Genomic DNA, 21,495 nt, shown 5'->3' with positions numbered 1-21,495 from the left:
ATACTAGTTTTTGGGGACTCGCACTATTGGGTGGAGTACTTCTCAACTTCATGAAACCAACAACTAGGCTTTAGAAGCTTGTGAGGAAGTCTATTTCCTTAACCAAAAGATGGAAGATGCGGATCATGATTTTCCGATCAAACTACAGCGGGTGTTGGAAGAAATTAGGAATGAATAGCCTATTGGATTGTATGTATACCCTTATGTTTAAGTGCAGGCTTGTGGACACTTGGTCTCAAGTCTTTGATTAGTATGTATTTTCTTTGAAACTCTTCTGATGTGCTTTGTCTCCTTCTAATAGAAATTCCCCCACTTTGTTGGCTAAAAAAATTACTACCCTTCTATATGGAAGGGAGTAAAATAGGATAGTTTCTTGAATGGAAAGGGAGTACATTAAGTTTCCCATCTAGTTTTTCTGTAGCATTGAAAATAGGACAGTAGCCTCCCACTCCAACCTATCATAGGACTTGTCAAAATCTACTTTAAAGCCTTGATTAGATTCGTATGCATAATTACCTTCCCAAAGGGATATCACTGCCTCAAGGATTCTCCTCCCCTTGATGAACCCCTTTTGCTCAGTGTTGAGCCTCCCACTCCAACCTATCATAGGCCTTGTCAAAATCTACTTTAAAGCCTTGATTAGATTCGTATGCATAATCATTACCTTCCCAAAGGGATATCACTGCCTCAAGGATTCTCCTCCCCTTGATGAACCCCTTTTGCTCAGTGTTGAGCCATTTAGCGAGGATGTGTGATCCTTAGGGCTATAACTTTGGTAAATGCTTAGGGCTTCTTTGGTGGGTGAGAGGAGTCATCTTTCTTAAAGAGCTTACGGAAGTGTATAGTGTCCATCTCCAAGTTCCCCTCAATAGAGTTAGCTTGTCATCCATCAATTTTTAGTAGCATGGATGTGGTCTCTGATTGCTTTCCTTTTAAAGATTTTAAACCTTTCTTTGGTCTGTTCACAAGAAGATTTAGAAGTTTTCTCATGTAGGAAAACGGAGTCTTTCTCAATGTTTTCCATATAATGCATAACATCATGAGCTTCTGTGAGGGAGGCGCCGCATACCTAGCTAGGTATGCGGCGCCTCCCTCACAGAAGCTCATGATGTTGAGGTAAGTCACAATGAGGGAAATATTGTGAGAATTTCTCCAAAACTTCTTGTGTTTATCTATTTTACTGGAATACAGCTCTTTGAAGAAGGTTTTGATGTGAAGCAAGCCAATAATTTCTTCTTTGTGAAGGTTAGCTCTGAGTTGGGTGATCTGGTTTTGAGTGTCAAAATTTGGGGGAGAGGTGGGCTTAAGCTCAGCTAGCTGGGAGCATTTGTCTACACACCTTTTCCTCCTCATCTTTGAGACTTTTTTTCTAGAAGGAAGTGAGTCATTTTTGGGTAACTTTGGTTGCTAGAGACCTGGCTTTGATTGGGGCATTTTGTCCCTGAATTGGGCTTGGCAAATACCTTTGGTACTATCTTGCACATTATAAGGTGCAAACATAGAAGCGTCTCATCTTAGCACATTTTTCATCAAGGGTGCAAACCAGAGGGTAGTTGTCCATTACGCAAAAGGACACCATGGGGGAAAGGCCTTAAAACCCCATTAAACATGTTGAGAATGATTTGGGAGAGATGAAGCCTATGCAACCTCATGGGAGGAATTATGTTAGGTAAAGTCCCTAATAATTTCATATGTCCCAAAGGTGGTTGGCTTGCTTAAGAAGTGTGAGTGGGCTTGTGCGGATGCGTACGTGCACAATGCGGTGTGTGCGAGGAAGGGGAGAAGAAAGAGCACGATGTGTGGGTGGAGCAATCTCCAAGAATATATGAGGAGCTCCTTATTCAGTGTATAGCTACATGAATAAGGAAGTGTAGGTAGTGGGTGACCTGCCCGCCGGCCACGGGTAAGCGACTACAGACTGTGGGTAAAGGCACTTTGCCTTTAACCCCAACAATCTCCTACTTAAAGGCAAATGTGTCGATAAGTGAGTCCTACTAGCTAAGCTACTAGTATGTACATTAAAACAGGTAAGAAACTCTCTTAACCTATGGCCACTGGCTTGCTCAGTCGATCTACATGCAGTCGTATCAGCTCTAGAAATAGGCGATCGTGCGTATCCATGCTAAAGCCTGCATGTAAATCCCACATTCAACTCTGTCAAGTCTGCAAAGCTCCACAATGCATCATGCTAGTGTCAGTCACCATACGTCTGACAATCCGTGCTGTAAATGCTCCCACTACAGTTGCTAGGTCGGGCCTTGACACTAGTAGGTCATACATGAGACGTTCGAACGCTGAAAAAAAATCTACGTAAACTTGGCTATCTTAGCCTCCCCTGTACTATCTGCATGTACTCATCATGACTAGTCATTGTGTATGGATGTGTCAACCCCGACACTGGGATGGCAATGTCCCCGTCACCCATAGGCGGAACCATGTGTCCTGGCATCAACACATCAGCTTCTAGCATGAGCATATTAAAGAACTCCATGTCCGGCACATTTCTCTAGGGAAATTTTTAATGTCATTTGAATAAACATAGTGGAGTTACCTGCAAGCCATGAACCAATGCTTAGTGCATGGAACACCATCTCAGGGTATTTGAAAAATAGAAAATGGTTCTTGGACAGGCATTGAATTCTTGCTATTTTTATACTTAAAGGACCCCATTTAGCTCTTATTCATGATCTAAAAGTGTCGACAAGGAGGCTGGGTTCTTGGACAAGCATTGAATTCTTGCTATTTTTATACCTAACGGACCTCTTATCCATGATCTAAGGGTGTCGACAAGGAGGCGGGGTTCAATAAGGAGGCAAACGAGAGCAAAGTTTTTTTGGCATCTTAATTTGTGCAGAAGGTAAAATGAAACAGAGCTTATCGAGAAGACCATTTGTTTTGTTTGTTCCATGATCTCCAGCTCCTTGTCAGTGTGTAGGGTTCGAGAAGGGTATAGGTGCCTATAGCCATGTGGCAGCTGTTGCTATGATGGCCCTCACCTTCTTCAACTTTTTTTCTGGATGATATCTTGTTGCACCATGGGTTACCGGATTTGTGAACGCCTTGTTTTGCAAGATCTTCTTAGTTGTTGATGGGTAAGGAGCTTTAGTGCTTTAGTGTCAAGGGTGGAGGGATGTGGAGAACAAGGGATGTTCACATTAAAGGGAGCCAAGGGCTCTAGGGGTATAGAGAGGTGACTCCTAGCGTGAGTGAAGACCAAGGGGTGCCTTGTGGAGTACATGGCTAAGTCTAATCTACAACGACCGGCCAAACTCCAATTTAACCCTAATGTAGCTAACATTCAAAGTTCTAGTGTTAGGATTTGAAGGGCTCCCTATTCTTTCAAAAGATAGGCACTAGGAAGTAGTACCCTTCCGTATGGAAAGGCATAATTGCTTTTTTTTCCTTCTAATGACAAAGCATCACAAAAATTAGAATTCAATTTTTGTAATTAAGCAACATGTTTGGTGAGTATATAAGAAGGGAGTGTGTCTGGTAGAATTTCTATTTACAAGATTTTGTGTAGGTCAAAACATTTTCCATTGGACCTATAGAAATACATATTTACAAGATTTTGTGTAGGTCACAACATTCTCCATTGGACCTATAGAAATACATGAAGATTAGAAGACACTCTTATTTCACATACTACTTCCTATTTTCAACGCAATAAAATGTGATTATTCTCTAAATTAGATGGGCAATTTAATGTATTCCCCTTCCATTGGCCAATAGCATTTTTAACTCCCCTTTCGTATAGAAGGGCAATTTTTAGATCCAGTTGACATGGCGTTGAGGCTTGTAACTGGTGGCCAACTAGTTGCAATTTTTTCAAGTTCCCATGAGAGATTGCCAAGGAAACATCCGAACTACTTTGCAATGTTGCTTCAAGACGAGGGGATGGAGCAAGTAGGGAACCACAAAAAAAGACAAGAAATTGAAGGGGGTGCTTCATTTTTGTCAAATGACCTTTAGGGTAGGTCTACAGGAAGTGTGGAAAAAGCTTGCAACAGATTTCCATGGGAACTAGTTTGTTGCCGTCAGTTGCAGATTGTGCACAAGTTCAAAACCTGCTTACCACATGAACAGCACCTTAAGCAAGCCCTTCTAATGACATAATTTTGATATAAACTAGGCGAGAACTCACAATGGATTGCATTTGGTAAGTTGGAGCCAAAGTCACGTTGGTCACAATTTAGCAAGAAAAACCAAGCGTAAGTAAATGAAAAAGAAACCAAAAAAAAATTCTTCCTGCTAACATGACTTAAACGTAAAGCCTATTTGGGCTACTTTTTAGCCAACTTGGGTAAAAAATGAAGCCTCAAAGTTTTGCTTACGCTATCAAAGGACTCTTTAGATAGGATGTAAGATAGCTCTAACTGTCCAAATTTATTATAGTGATCACACTACTAATCATTGCTCAAGCTATGACAAATTGGGAGAAATTTGCATGCATCAAGCACAATACCCATGATCGAATTAACTGAAAACCACAAACATGTAACACCATTACATTGAAAGAAGAGCTGTCGTGGCATGGAGACCACCTAAATCAAAACCACAAACATGTAACATCATTACATTCCTAGAATAGCTGATGTGGTATGGAGACCACCTAAATCAAAGCTACAAACACGTAACACCATTGCATTGAAAACAATCAGACGTTACATGATTTGCTTTAATTTCAAATTGCAATTACAGTAACAGACTTGATGCTATTACAACCTATAATAGGTTCCAAGAGTACGCATTGCCCACAATTCCCACTCTTTGTGAGTGTTACAATCACTATTTTATCAGAAGAAGTCTTGAGCTTCATATCAAGGAGAGCACATTTGCTGATTGTGAAGAGGCACAATTATGATAACGTGAAAAATATGTGTATTGATAACAAAAGGTGCATGAAATCACTTAATGAGATGTTGCATGCAAGAAGTTATAAATTTATATAGTAATTACCATTCATGTCCCCACAAACAATCTATATAGCACATCTATTTCATCAACACCCTACACATGTCAGCAGTTTGCCTCTATGAAGGGCTGTAATTATTGGGTGTTTTTTTGGTAACATGATAGAGAATTTATATATTGCTATAAGTCGAAGAGACATTTTTTGCATTGCTCAATGATGAAATTTCATAATGGGGCAAGGCATTGCAGTCAGGTAAGCTTCTTGCCTACTTTGACCAATGTGAAAATCGTACAGAAAAGGCAATGAGAACGAAGATGTTGAAAGACATGTGTGATGTATAGAAACACCAATGATGCACATAACCTCGCTGCATAATTAAAGTAGAAACAGTACCATGGTCACACCAAGCTTTTTCAATATGCTTGGGAATTGTAGCATCTATCAGAACGCCCTTCCTTAACCACGAAAAATAACCATACCTGCAGCATACGACTACTATGCTCAAAATACTTATTATGATTCTATGTATGCTAGCTAGCATACCCAATATGCTAGTTAGCATACCATATGTGCTAGTTAACCTTATCACTATGCTGGTTAGCATTTTGAAGATGTTAATTAGTGTACATGGAATTTATGATTATCGTACCAATGTCTGGCGAGATTGGATGTTCTTGCCCTACAATCTTGCACAACCATTCTGTTGGTATCCTTTGCTGGTAGGGTGAAGCCCTACATTCAGCCCCAAGGGAGCAGGCAGTTGCAAAGCATAGCAGGTGGTAGCTATGTTCATAGGGTAGCTTGACCATTGCAAGGATTTCTTGTACTTCAACAACCAATACACTGGTCCTTCTCAGAATCGTCACAAACCCCTATATCCATCGTAAAGCTGGCAATAGCTAAATTACATAGGGCAGTGGGAAAAAAAGAGCCTTGTAACATGGATTGCATATGCACTAGTAAGTGTAGTATACTTTCACCGGCCTGCACTTTGGATTCCTTGACCTCCACCTTAGTCTACAAAAAAAGACAAAAAGAGCATGGTAAGTCATAGGGTAGTTGTGCACATGTACCAAACATAAGGTGCTAGTCTAAAAATCACGAAACACTTACCAGATGAGAGATTATGTCAATATAACTATCAACAGGGGTGTCCTCACAGTGAGTAAACACCAAATCATCGAGTGTCTCTTTCATTGTTTCTATTTTCACCTCGAGCTCCATTTTTCGCTTTGCATTCAGATCACAACTCTATGATAAGGAATTACGCATCCTCCACTTGTTGACATGGCCCTTATATTAGCCCTTCTCAGGAAGATCCTGCAAATATTGCACAGCGAGCTCATCCCAATTGAACTTCATGACTGTACCATTTGCAATCAACCCAAGACTGAGTTCTTTAACAAATCCCTTTGCGAATGCAGAGATGAGATCCATGTTTGTTGGACCCTTTTGGTAGACCTTATAGTGTAATTGCATCACGTGCTCATACATGTCAATGCATATGCAACTGCATTTAATGCAGTACTGGCTGGGATCCTTCGTCTGTTTGAACACATTGAACCATTCCACATCACTCAACTGCTCCCACCTCACCAATTTGGGATCTGAACCAGTCATGGAGAGGCCATAAGCAGCATTGAAATCTTCCACATCTACACAATATTTCTCCTGCAATGGGATCTCCACCTTGGGAGTTATCCATTGGAATACACACATGCAATAGGAACCTTAGCAAAAACCAAAAGGTTACATGATCAAGAGAGTAGAATCTGTCAAAATACATTCCATCTACATATATAATGCCCCTCTCTCTCTGGCTGTGAATGACAAGTCCACTGCTCATTGGGGAGCCGATCTCGGACTGCATGCAAGGGACACTGAATAGAGGAACACACACACACACACACACACACACACACATGGAGAGAGAGAGAGAGAGAGAGAGAGAGAGAGAGAGAGAGAGAGAGAGAGAGAGAGAGAGAGAGAGAGAGAGAGAGAGAGAGAGAGAGCCTGAGTTGTTCCTTCCTTTGCGTGCATGCATGGATTGTGACATTGGGGATCCCTGGGAGTCAGGCAGCTTCACTTTTTTGGGAGGTGGAGGAGAAGCAATAGTAGACTTAGCCCTGCTGTGTTTCTTGTTTGGTGGATGGTCTGACGATTCCTCTGAGGTCTCTCGTTGGTAGTTCGAGATCTCTCTCTCCTTTGCAGCATGTTGAGCAGCAAAAACTAATGGATGTTTGGTAGAGCCCCCATCTCTTGCATATAGCCTCCACACCCCGCTTCCCTACATGCTTCATCAATACACTTTACTTAGTAACATCCCCCCTGAAATTGACAGATCAGAATGGAAAAAAAGAAGCTTTAGCTCACCAAATTAAAAATTGAGTTGGAAAAATGTCCAACCACTCAACCTTACATGCTTGCACCGCACTCATTTTAAATACACAACTCCGTATACTGATCCTAAATATTGTCCTTATGCTAACGATATGTGCTTGTTGGCACATGCTAACTAGCATAAAAAGCTCAACAAGTTAACATGATTACACCCAAATATAGATGTGGTGCTTTCAAAATATTTTATGTATGTGGCCTCGATGTCGGAAGTCCATATATGTTGTTGATGCGATCTTCAAAATCACAAAGTTGTTTGTAGATGTCATCCTACGTCTTCATTTTGTTATCATTGTCGTTTGTTGTCGCCTTTTCCATCTTCATGTCATTGGCTTCATCTTCTTTTTTATCTTTTTTTGGTCCATTGTGATGAGGAAGCAATCTCCACCTCCAATAGTGCAAAACACACATATTTAGCAAGTGTAGTGCTCGTGTGTGTGCTCATGATTATGTGCGGTCTTACCGTAAACATGATGTATAGGGAGTGTCTAAAAACCCATGTACATGGTGCTTTTGGACACAAATATTTCATACATTTCAATAATGACGTTGCCTTGAGAGGCTTGAAAACCAAAACTCCTTGTTGAAGCTTTGATGTTTTGGGGCTGTTGATGGTTAAAGGTTTATTTTGAAAACCTTGAAGCTTTGTTCTCTACTTGAAGTAGAAGCTGCGAGTGCTAATTTTCCTTGATTTTTGCAGGACCCTCGGCTAAGGAAGGAAGTGCTTCTAGTATGTAGCCAGGCCGTGAGATGGAGCCTTTAGTAAGAAGCCTTGTGAGTCCTGAGGTGCCATAAGAAAGGGGCCTAGCTAAGGCGGATCCAAAAATAGCATGTCAAGACAATGGCCAGAAGCAAGAATGGCACTGTTAGCCGATTCCAAGCAGTAGGAGGTGGCGATTGACATCAAAATATCCGTTCAGTTTGCGGCATCCGATCGGACGCAAAGCCTCATGCAACTGCAATTGGGAACTAGTTTGAAGTCTGTTGGCACCACAAAAGCTTTGTGAGGCCATGGGACTACACCGTTGTGGACCCAACCAAAGCAGTAAATCCTTTTGAGGTGTCACCACACATTGGCCCACATTGCTCACTTTCCAAAACCCATGAGTTGAGCCCCGACACTAGATATAGTATACTAGCCAATGAGCCCTTGTGGCTTTGCTTGTGAGAAGAGCCAAGAATAGCTAAAATAAACTCGTCCTTGTAGCGCTTCACACAAACCTAAAGATAGCAAAAGGTTAAAAGAGCTAATGATCACAGAATGTGGTGATTAGGAGCTCATTAGAGAGCTATTGCAGAGGGTAACACACACACTAATTTCCCTAAGCTTGAAAATGAAGCTATCTTGGCATAGCTATCTCCAATCAAAGCAAGTGAGGGCTCTATGAAAAGGTGTCAGGGAGCACTTCGCACACACACAAGCTGCACAAGCAAATGAAAAACACAACGAGCGTAATGCTCACACAAAATGCGTTAAAAATGAATACAAAGGATTCACACTAATGGGAAAATTACACTCAGACACATACAATTATTAGAAGGTCACTAATCACAAATCACGTAATCAAGAAGGGTAGTGGCTCATTGGTATTGCCAAGAACATGCCCAAGCTTAATTAATGATGCTAGGGAGAGAGGAGGGGAATAAATTAGGCCTAGATATAAACCGTCAGCTCTGATACCACTCGATGGGCTCAGGGGGAACCACTTAATAATCATGTGACTATCCACGTGAGTGCAACACAAGGGGTTATTTATTTTAATTTTTTCTCACATTTTCACAAATAGAAAGGTATCATAAAATGGAACTGGGAAAAAAAATTCTAGATTGAATAGGAAATGGGAATACCCTACATCATGTAAGCATTTATAAGAAGGAAGATGTTGAAAGACATGGGCGATGCATAGAAACACCAATGATGCACAAAACTTGGCTGCGTATTTAAAGTAAAAACAATACGATGGTCACACCAAGATTTTTCAATATGCTTAAGAGTTGTAGCATCTATAAGAACTCCCTTCCTTAACCAGGAAAAATAACCATATCAAAAGTAGGAACAACCGAATGGCACAGAAAAGTAGCAGAGGATGACCAGAAAAATGTAATTTACAAACTTGTAATCAGGATCTGGTGCAACACATAAACAATCCCTTCAAGGTTGCACACCTTGGTGTATATCATCCCAACACAAGAAGGGACCATGGAAGTAGAAGCATAATCTAGTAGAGAGTACACTTAAAAGGAAGAGAATACATGCAATTATGATGCTTTGAGTGTGAAAATTCAATAGTGACGCATCATGCATGGTCATGGGGCACATGAGGAGGCACATATGTTGATGAACTCCTGACAAGTGCATGCACAAGAAAATCTCTCAATGCATCTATATTCTATGTGAATCTTTATGCAAAGACAAAAGGTTCAAGCTTGGTCTAGCCATGCCATTTGTGCCTTGCTATCGTCGAAGCTTCTTGAATCAGAATTTGCAATAGACAAAGAGCACATAGGGCCTGGAAAATATCGAAAAATACATGCTACAATTCATAAAACAACATAATTGCATACCTCACAAATTTCGTAAGCATATAATTGAAGTCATACTTGAACAGAGAGAGACAGGGAGCAAGAGAGAGTAGGAGAGCACATACATATGCACCTCCTAGAGCACAATGTGACACTTGTATGGCAAAAGGGAAGACAAGACAAGAGATAAGAATAAACACATGCACTGGGTGCAATCTCCCCCCATGAAAGAGTGAGCATTTTCCTCTTGTATGTGTCTATATAAATGACAGACCTGCATACATGGCTAATCCCACCACATAATCAAAGCGAACAGAGAGAGAGAGAGAGAGAGAGAGAGAGAGAGAGAGAGAGAGAGAGAGAGAGAGAGAGAGAGAGAGAGAGTAAGCACAAGTAGATGCACCTTCTAGAGCGGAGTGCTACATTAACACGGTGAGAGAGGAGAGAGGAAAGGGGATAATAATAACACAGACACTGGGTGCAATTCCCCCCGTGCAAGAGTGAGCATTTTTGTCTTGCACGTATTTATTTATAGATTTCTTGATTGCTAAAAATGAATACATAGTGGCCGGTCGGACATAATAATGATCAAACTCGTAAAGAGCACTTGAATGAAAAAATGTACATAAATATGATATCCTTTCGCATAGCCCATAGCTCAATCATGCTTTTTCCACATGTCAGTTGTAGTAAATAAATATATATCAATTTCCATTACATTAATAAATGTGGTGTCCTTTCGCATAGTCCATTGATCGCTTATGCTTTTGCCACCTGTCAGTTGCAAAGCATATAATCAAAGTCATACGTAAAAACACACACACACACACACACACACACACACACACACACACACACACACACACACACACACACACACACACAGTAGGAGCGCACATGCATATGGATCTCCTAGAGTGGAGTGCTACACCTGCACGATAAGAGAGAAGAGAGGAGAGGAGAGAAGAATAGACACAATCACAGGTGCATCAATCTCTCCCTGTGCAAGGGTGAACATTTTCCTCTTGCACGTATTTATTTTAAGATTTTTTGAATGCTCACAATGGATACAGACTGCCCGGTCGGCCATAATAATGGCCATAGCTCATAAAGAGCACTTGAATAATAAAATGTACATAAATGTAATATCCTTTCGCATAGCCCATAGCTTAGTCATGCTTTTTTCACGTGTCAGCTGCAGTAAATAACTATACATTAATTTCCATTACATAACCGTTAGCACAATGGGCCACCATTTGAAGAGCATGCTAATCACCATTTTTGTTTTTGGTAAGGCTCTTACTCTTTTGACCCTTTTGCTTGTTTGAATTCACACTTTTGTAACTATTTATTACATGGACACACAATTTTCTTGAATGACAGGCTTATTGAGGCTGTGATGTTCTACACACAGCTTATAGCAAACATCACACACAAGTTATAGTAGCAAGTGATGCCATGAATTATGTGACAAAGGAGGAAAATAGTCCAGCAATACATTGAGCAAGACATATTTTATTGTACCTAATATCACTTGCAAAATGTCCCATAGTGTGTAGATTCCATTCAACCTAGTTAGTTTTGGGAATAGAACAACTGAATGGGGCATTGTATCTAACATTGATTAGAGTGTGCACATCTTTTATGTGAGGTCATGTGCCATAATCCTCTCTCCTTGCTTTTGTCTTGGTTATACAGCTCATAGAGACAGTGGAAACACAACTAGAAGTTGCCCAAAATGCAGGTCTAGCACAAGACATGGTCACATGAGTGGTCAATTACAACAATGCATGCCATAGGCGAGCTGCATTAGAGCCACTTCAAAGGAAACTTTGCGGCTTGATTGTTTGTTGGTTGCTCGAAAAGTTTGTCACAATCTATAGTGAAAGCTGAGGTGAAACTAGTTGATATCAAGGAGTGTAGATCACACGTGTGTGAAACAGAACACCACCAATTGCAATGGGTGGATCAAGACCCAATTGTAGAAGTTGGGTAAATGGAGGAGTGTGTACGGAAAGTGATAAAAGGGAAGGAGATAGGTCCATAGGGACTAGTGTGCATTTTCTATGCACAAATGGTGACGCAGGATCCTCTTTTCTGCACTTAAATACGTTTGCTAGTGTTGATATGTGAAGCCAATTGAACGATATGAGAGAAAATATATGGTGCCTGTGTGCAGTTACATGGACAACTTGAGAGACAATATGTCATTGTAGATTGTGAACGGGTTGCTAGATCATGGCCAATGGCAGAGACCAGTAGCAACAAGGGCCCCATCACGATCACGAGCTACATGATACACGCATGGATGATCGCCCATGGGGCTCTAAGAAAGATGTCGTGGCCCGTGGGGTGCAAAGCCTATAAAAAGTGAGCGTCAAGAAAGAATATGCAACAAAGTGTGATCAACAAAGGCTACGCGTTTGTAATCCCTTACTTCACTCAATAACGTCCCCCCAAAATTGATTGCATGGAATTGAAAAAGGGAGCTTTGGCTCACCAAGTTAAAATTTGAGTTTGAAAAATGTCCCACCACTCAACTTTACAAGGTTGCACCCCACTCATTTTAAATACACATTTTCGTATACTCATCCTAAATAGTGTCCTTATGCTAATGATATGTGCTTGTTGGCACATGGTAACTAGCACAAAAAGTGTGATACATTAACATGCTTACACCCAAATATAGATGTGCTACTGTTAAAATATTTTATGTATATGGCCCTGATGTTGAAAATCCATATATGTTGTTGATACGATCTTCAAATTCGCAAGTTGTTTGTCGACATCGTCGTCAAATTTTGCTACGTCTTCCTTTTGTTATCTTGTTGTTTGTTGCCGTCTTTTCCATCTTCATGTCATTGGCTTCATCTTCTTTTTTATCGTTTTTGGTCTATTGTGCTAAGGATGCAATCTCCATCTCCAATAGTGCAAAAAACACATATTTAGCAAGTGTAGTGCTCGTGTGTGTATGTGTGTGTGCTCATGATTATGTGCGGTCTTAACGTATACATGATGTATAGGTAGTGTCTAAAAACCCATGTACATGGTGCTTTTGGACACAAATATTTCATACATTATAATGATGCTGCCTTGAGAGGCTTGAAAAACAAAACCCCTTGTTGAAGCTTTGATGTTTTGGGGCTACCAATGGTTAAATGTTTATTTTGAAAACCTTGAAGCTTTGTTCTCTGCTTGAGATAGAAGCTGCCAGTGCTAAAAAATTTTATTGTTGCAGGTTCCTCGACTAAGCAAGGAAGGGCTTCTAGTTTGCAGCCAAGCCGAGAGATGGAGCCCTTTGTAAGAAGCCTTGTGAGTCGTGAGGTGCCATGGGAAAGGGGCCTAGCTAAGGTAGATCTAAAAATAGCATGTCCAGACAATGATCGTAAGCAAGAATGGCACCATCGGCCAATTGCAGGCAGTAGGCGGTGGCAATTGACAACCAAAAGTCCGTTCGGTTTGCAGCGTCCGATCAGACCCAAAGCCTCATGCAACTGCAATTCGAAGCCAGTTTGAAGTCTATTGACACCTCAAAAGGTTTGTGAGCCCGTGGGACTACACCCTTGCGAACCCAACTAAAGTATAAATCCTTTTGAAGTGTCACCGCACATCAACCCATGTTGCTCACTTTCCAAAACCTATGAGTTGATCCCACAACACTCTATATAGTATACTAGCCAATGAGCTTTGCTTGTGAGAGGAGCCAAGAATAGCTAAAATAAACTCATCCTTGTAGCGCTTCACATAAACCTTAAGATAGGAAAAGGTTAGAAGAGCTAATGATCTCGAAATGTGGTGATTAGGTGCTCATTAGAGAGCTATTGCACAGGGTAACACACACACTAATTTCCCTGAGCTTGAAAATGAAGCTATCTTGGCGTAGCCAGGTCCAATCGAAGCAAGTGAGGGCTCTATGAAAAGGTGTCAGTGAGCACTTTACACACACACACAAGTTGCACAAGCAAATGAAAAATACAACGAGAGTAATGCTAATGCAAAATGGGCTGAAAAATGAATACAAAGGATGCACAGAAATTGAAAATTACTCTCTCTCACACACACACACACACCATTATTAGGTGCTCATTAGAGAGCTATTGCACAGGGTAACACACACACTAATTTCCCTGAGCTTGAAAATGAAGCTATCTTGGCGTAGCCAGGTCCAATCGAAGCAAGTGAGGGCTCTATGAAAAGGTGTCAGTGAGCACTTTACACACACACACAAGTTGCACAAGCAAATGAAAAATACAACGAGAGTAATGCTAATGCAAAATGGGCTGAAAAGTGAATACAAAGGATGCACAGAAATTGAAAATTACTCTCTCTCTCACACACACACACACCATTATTAGAAGGTCACTAATCACAAATCACTTAATCATGAAGGGTGGTGGCTCATTGGTATTGCCAAGAATATGCCCAAGCTAAATTAGTGATGCTAGAGAGAGAGAGAGAAAGAGGGGGATTAATTAGGCCTAGGTATAAACCGTCGGCTCTAATACCACTTGATGGGCTCGGAGGGGGGGGGAGCTTAATAAGTATGCACTATCACGTGAGTGCATCACAAGGGGTTATTTATTGAAAATGTGAAATTGAGAAAAAAATATAGATTGATAGGAAAAGGAAACACCCTACATCATGTCAGCATTTATAAGAAGAAAGATGTTGAAAGACATGGGTGATGCATAGAAACACCAATGATGCACATAACTTGGGAGAGAAGAGGGGAATAAATTAGGCTTAGATATAAACCGTCGGCTCTGATACCACTCGATGGGCTCAAGGGGGGGCACTTAATAATTATGTGACTGTCAAGAGAGTGCAACACAAGGGGTTATTTATTTTAATTGTTTCTCACAATTTCACAAACAGAAGGGTATCATGAAATGGAACTGGGAAAACATTTTCTAGATTGAATAGGAAATGGGAACACCCTACATCATGTAAGCATTTATAAGAAGGAAGATGTTGAAAGACATGGGCGATGCATAGAAACACCAATGATGCACACAACTTGGCTGCATAATCAAAGTAAAAACAATACGATGGTCTCACCAAGCTTTTTCAATATGCTTGGGAATTGTGGCATCTATAAGAACTCCCTTCCTTAACCACGAAAAAGAACCATACCAAAAGTAGGAACAACCGAATGGCACAGAAGAGTAGGAGAGGAGAGAAGGTGACCAAAAAAATGTAATCTACAAACTTGTAATTAGGATCTCATGCACCACATAAACCATCCCTTCAAGATTCCACACCTTGGTGCAAATCATCCCAACACAAGAAGGGACCATGGAAGTAGAAGCATAATCTAGTAGAGAGTACACTTGAAAGGAAGAGAATACATGCAATTTTGATGCTTTGAGTGTGAATATTGAATAGTGATGCATCATGCATGGTTATGGGGCACATGAGGAGGCACATATATTGAACTCATGAGAAGTGCATGCACAAGCAAATCTCTCAATGCATATGTATTCTATGTGAATCTTTATGCAAAGACAAAAGGTTCAAGCTTGGTCTAGCCATGCCATTTGTGCCTTGCTATTGTCGAAGCTTCTTAAATGAGAATCTGCAATAGAAAAAGAGCACATAGGGCCTGAAAAATACCAAAGAATACATGCTACAATTCATAAAACAACAGAATTGCATACCTCACAAATTTCGTAAGCATATAATCAAAGTCATATGCGAACAGAGAGAGATAGAGAGCAAGAGAGAGTAGGAGAGCCCATACATATGCACCTCCTAGAGCACAATGCGACACTTGTATGGTGAAAGGGAAGACAGGAGAGGAGATAAGAATAAACACATGCACTGGGTGCAATCTCCCCCCATGCAAGAGTGAGCATTTTCCTCTTGTACGTGTTTATATAAATGACAGATATGCATACATGGGTAATCCCACAACACATAATCAAAGCGAAGAGAGAGAGAGAGAGAGAGAGAGAGAGAGAGAGAGAGAGAGAGAGAGAGAGAGAGAGCACAAGTAGATGCACCTCCTAGAGTGTAGTGCTACGCTGACATGGTGAGAGAGGAGAGAGGAGAGGGGAGAAGAATAACACAGACACTGGGTGCAATTCCCCCCGTGCAAGAATGAGCATTTTTGTCTTGCATGTATTTATTTATAGATTTCTTGATTGTTAAAAATGAATACATAGTGGCCGGTCGGACATAATAATGATCAAACTCGTAAAGAGCACTTGAATGAAAAAATGTACATAAATATGATATTCTTTCGCATAGCCCATAGCTCAATCATGCTTTTTCCACATGTCAGTTGCAGTAAATAAATATATATCAATTTCCATTACATTAATAAATGTGGTGTCCTTTCGCATAGTCCATTGATCGCTTATGCTTTTGCCACCTGTCAGTTGCAAAGCATATAATCAAAGTCATACGTAAACACACACACACACACACACACACACAGAGTAGGAGCGCACATGCATATGGACCTCCTAGAGTGGAGTGCTACACCTGCACGATAAGAGAGAAGAGAGGAGAGGAGAGAAGAATAGACACAGTCACTGGTGCAGCAATCTCTCCCCGTGCAAGGGTGAACATTTTCCTCTTGCACGTATTTATTTTAAGATTTTTTGAATGCTCACAATGGATACAGACTGCCCGGTCAGCCATAATAATGGCCATAGCTCATAAAGAGCACTTGAATAATAAAATGTACATAAATGTAATATCCTTTCGCATAGCCCATAGCTCAGTCATGCTTTTTCCACCTATCAGCTGCAGTAGATAACTATACATTAATTTCCATTACATAACCATTAGCACATTGGGCCACCATTTGAAGAGCATGCTAATCACCATTTTCGTTTTTGGTAAGGCTCTTACTCTTTTGACGCTTTTGCTTGTTTGAATTCACACTTTTGTAACTATTTATTACATGGACACACAATTTTCTTGAATGACAGGCTTATTGAGGCTGTGATGTTCTACACACAACTTATAGCAGCAAGTGATGCCATGAATTATGTGACAAAAGAGGAAAATAGTCCAGCAATACATTGAGCAAGACATATTGTATTGTACCTAATATCACTTGCAAAATGTCCCATAGTGTGCAGATTCCATTCAACCTAGTTAGTTTTGGGAATAGAACAACTGAATGGGGCATTGTATCTAACACTGATTAGAGTGTGCACATCTTTTATGTGAGGTCATGTGCCATAATCCTCTCTCCTTGCTTTTGTCTTGGTTATACAGCCCATAGAGACAGTGGCAACACAACTAGAAGTTGCCCAAAATGCGGGTCTAGCACAAGACATGGTCACATGAGTGGTCAATTACAACAATGCATGCCATAGGCGAGCTGCATTAGAGCCACTTCAAAGGAAACTTTGCGGCTTGATTGTTTGTTGGTTGCTCGAAAAGTTTGTCACAATCTATACTGAAAGCTGAGGTGAAACTAGTTGGTATCAAGGAGTGTAGATCACACGTGCGTGAAACAGAACACCACCAATTGCAATGGTTGGATCAAGACCCAACTGTAGAAGTTGGGTAAATGGAGGAGTGTGTACCGAAAGTGATAAAAGGGAAGGAGATAGGTCCATCGGGACTAGTGTGCATTTTCTATGCACAAATGGCGACTCAGGATCCTCTTTTCTGCACCTAAATATGTTTGCTAGTGTTGACATGTGAAGCCAATTGAACGATATGAGAGAAAATATATGGTGCCTGTGTGCAGTTACATGGACAACTTGAGAGACAATATGTCATTGTAGATTGTGAACGGGTTGCTAGATCATGGCCAATGGCCGAGGCCAGCAGCAAACAAGGGCCCCATCACGATCACGAGCTACATGATACACGCATGGATGATCGCCCATGGGGCTCTAAGGAAGAGCTCGTGGCCCGTGGGGTGCAAAGCCTATAAAAAGCGAGCGTCAAGAAAGAATATGCAACAAAGTGTGATCAACAAAGGCTACGCATTTGTAATCCCTTACTTTGATCCAAGGGCCAGAAAATTGCACATTGAAATCAACCTGTCCTCTATGGCCGCCACAAATGCCCTATCACAGTTACGCGTTTGTTCCAGGATTATGGTATGTGCAATCCTCCTGCTTATGAATCCATCACTTTCTCTGCAGAAAGACGGAATGCATAGGCCTACCCCGTGCCTGACGAAGAACCTTGCCTTTACCCCTTTTACTGTGGGGCGTTCGAGGACTAGCCTCATGCAATGTCTTCTATGGGTGGTTGTTTCCTTGATCAACTCACGATGCTCTGAAGGCCTTGAGGACTTGCAGCCATGGAGTTAACGAGACAAGGCTACGTTGGGCATGGAAGGTGTGGAATCGAGTGAAATTACAAGTGGTTTGCGCCTGTTTTGCAGTCCGTGGGTTGGATAAGCTTCCCGTTCCAGTGGGCGCTGGCCAGTGGCAGCTATTTGTGCATCTGTCCGCACGGCAGCGCGACACACAGCCGTAGGTAGGTAGTGGGCTCCAGATTAAAGATAACGTGCTGTTTATTTCAATTGGTATTTTAACGCCAACTCTCTTTGCACAGCGGTCTCGTGGTGTAGTTGGTTATCACACCTGTCTAACACACAGGAGGTCTCCGGTTCGAGCCCGGGCGAGGCCAATCTTTATGTGTCGCGGTGGCTATTTCTTTTGTCTTAACTTTGGCGTGCAAACAGAGTGGATACCTGGGGTCTCACACCACACAATTTTTTCGCTGTGTGATGGTCCTGCCAATCATCACCTCGTCAACTTGTCGTGCTCAGCATTCAACGGGTTTTGTTTATATCCATGAACGCACCTCGATCCACCCGGGGCAAATGTCTGCGAACATGTCTAAATCCACCCTTTGAGACACTCTTGTTGGCATTGCCTTTGAAGAGAAAGATAGTAATAAGTATTAATGGGGAGGTTATTTGAAGTTAGATTTCTTCTCTAGTTAGCTATGAGAATAGCAATAGGGTTGTGTGTGTGTGTGTGTGTGGGGATTTACACACAAAAAAAAGTGTGTATGTGTGTGTGGGGACCAAGAATAGGTTCTTTGCAATACCCTATGGGAAGGAGGCAATACAGAGAACCTATTCTTAGTTCCAGACCTGGTGAACCTTGCAAAGGAAGAGGTGCTCTCTTGTATGGAGACGTACCTGCATATTAAGGACACAATGATTGTTTCAATCTCATCTGTAACATAAGCGATTTTTGCTTATGGTTGCAAATGTATCTAGTTGCAGTGTGTGCATCCTCCGTTCCGATCGAGAGGGCAGTATATGTTTAGAGAATTCAATGCATTTTTGGCAAGTCAGGGGATAAGACACCAATGTATAGTGTCATGTATCCCTTAGAAAAATCATGTTGATGAGAGGGAAAACATGCAACTTATGGAGGTGCCGCATGAGAGACCCCCCTCCGCTGGGTCTATGAAAAAATTATACAATTTACACTTTTCCATCAATATAACAATTTCAATATACATTAGAGTGCAGAACTAGCACGGAGTTTAAGCCATGAGCCGACGGATTGCATCCAGAGGTACCTAGCGACTAGTACTACCCCTGAATGTGTATGAATTAAAGCGTACTCAAAGAAATGACAAAATGGAAGGTGAATATATGTGTACACAACATCTTCAAGATATATATATATATATATATATATATATATATATATATATATATATATATATATATATATATATATATATATATATATATATATATATATATATATATATATATATATATATAGAGAGAGAGAGAGAGAGAGAGAGAGAGTGCATAGATGACATAAAGGAATCACAAAAGAGAATCTTACAATGTCCCATCTAAATGAAATAGATTTAAAAAATATATATATATATATATATATATATATAGAGAGAGAGAGAGAGAGAGAGAGAGAGAGAGAGTGCATAGATGACATAAAGGAATCACAAAAGAGAATCTTTCAATGTCCCATCTAAATTAAATAGATAAAACATGGAATTTATGTTGTCAAAACCATAAATAACTAACGAGAAGCACCAAACCTTATGTGGGATCAACCATACCATCCATTCACATCCACTCCTACTACGAATAGAGAGAATTTCACTTCGTTGAGAGCAAGCCTTTCGTCTCCCTCCATGAACCCGAGCTCTCAAAGGATTCCAAGTACCAAAATGTGGTAAGATATCAACACCAACCATACCAATTTAGGCGCCACGCATCTTTGGTGCCACAACGGGTATTTAAGCCAAGCCAAGGCAAGATTCCTAACACTTCCGCCATGTAGGTCATTCAACTCCCGCCGCTGTCGTGACGCCCCGTGTTCATTGGGAGAAAAAACACAAAACGAGAAGTATTTTCTAAGGTTTTTCAATGAAAGAATTATCGGTTTTTAGTGTAGTGTTCTGGAGGACCGAAGATGGCAGATAAGTATGCCAACATCAGTGAACTTTATGGTTTGAGGACTTTATTTCTCAGGATGCTGTCATTTGGACCTCAATGATTATGCGATCACCAATAAGGCAAGGCAATTGTATTTTATAATGCATTGGCTATCGGTTTTGGAGTGAGGGGCTTACAGAGAGATGCTTGGCAATTAAATAAATTTGTTCACCAATGCTCCGGTAGATATGTATGTCAAGGGTTGTACTTAGCAATGCTTGATCTTTATACAAGCCAAAGGTGGAGAGCTCACAAAAGCACAAATACTTCTTGAGGAGCTTCATATTCAGGATGTTGTTTCTTGGAGCACATCGATTGTGGTATATGTTTATCACATTGGAGGGAAGGTCTTTCTCAAATAAAGTTCCCTATGCTTGAACTGTTGAGTCTTAAAGTTTACTACTTGTGAGATTGTACGTCCATGGTTGATATGTACGTACACTATGATGAACTTTGAAAGGCACAATAAGTGCTTGGGGCATTTATTGTATGGGACGATGGGTTTTTTGGGATGTGGCATGTGAATCATTGCTTGAATAAGAGCTAAATATAAAAGTCAACAAAAGCTATTGTTTTAAAAAAAAGCCAAGCCGAGCGTGCGGCTAAAAAAGAGAGCGTTGTCAAAAAAAAAGCAGGGGAAAGCGTGTCGTCCGGAGGCAGAGAGCAGCAGTACGCAAGGAGGAGCAGCGTGAGAGATTTTTGGCAAGAGATAGTAGTGCAGGTGTGTGAGAAGTGGTTGAGGCGATCTGCAGACGCCGCCTTCGAGCAGCAGGGGAATAAAGGTGGCGAGTAAACAACTACAGGTAAGGAGACCGCCGTCAAGGAGGAGCGCCTTCAGAGAAGCAAGTCGAGGAGGGTGCCGTCGAGGAGGAGCGCCTTCAAAGAAGCAAGTCTAGGAGGGCGTCGTTGAGGAGGAGCATTGCAAGAGAAGCAGGGAGAACGAGCCGGTGAAGAGCAGCACGAGGAGATCAAGGGTCGTCAATTGTAGCTAAAAAGGTCGAGAGGAGCCTGAGGAAGCAGGGATCGAGCCAGAGCTGCAATCAAAAAGTAAAGTGGAGGCCGTCAGCAAGCCAATGCATCAGTGACCACATGCAGAGAGAAAGATGCACCAGTTGTAGCCGGCTTGTGTTGTAGGACTTGTAGCAAGGACGAGTTGCAGGAGTCGACGACCAGGAGGAGAGTTGCTGAAGGCCGAGATTGAGGGCTTTGTAGTTAAAGGGGCCACCGACCAATAGTGTGTGTGTGTGTGTGT

At 41.3% G+C, this 21,495-nt stretch overlaps 1 non-coding gene across 1 annotated transcript; it reads left to right on the top strand.

Moving 5' to 3' along the window:
- Positions 1–18,368: 18,368 nt before the first annotated feature.
- TRNAV-AAC (transfer RNA valine (anticodon AAC)) lies at positions 18,369–18,442 on the top strand. The gene has a single exon. It is a non-coding gene; the product is annotated as a tRNA-Val (tRNA).
- The last annotated feature ends 3,053 nt before the right edge of the window (positions 18,443–21,495 follow it).

This window comes from Adiantum capillus-veneris, chromosome 24 (assembly GCF_014529385.1).
Source record: "Adiantum capillus-veneris isolate H3 chromosome 24, ASM1452938v2, whole genome shotgun sequence".
Taxonomy (NCBI): Eukaryota; Viridiplantae; Streptophyta; class Polypodiopsida; order Polypodiales; family Pteridaceae; genus Adiantum; species Adiantum capillus-veneris.
The sequence above is the reverse complement of the archived record's forward strand: the minus strand, read 5'-3'. Positions and strand labels throughout refer to the sequence as shown.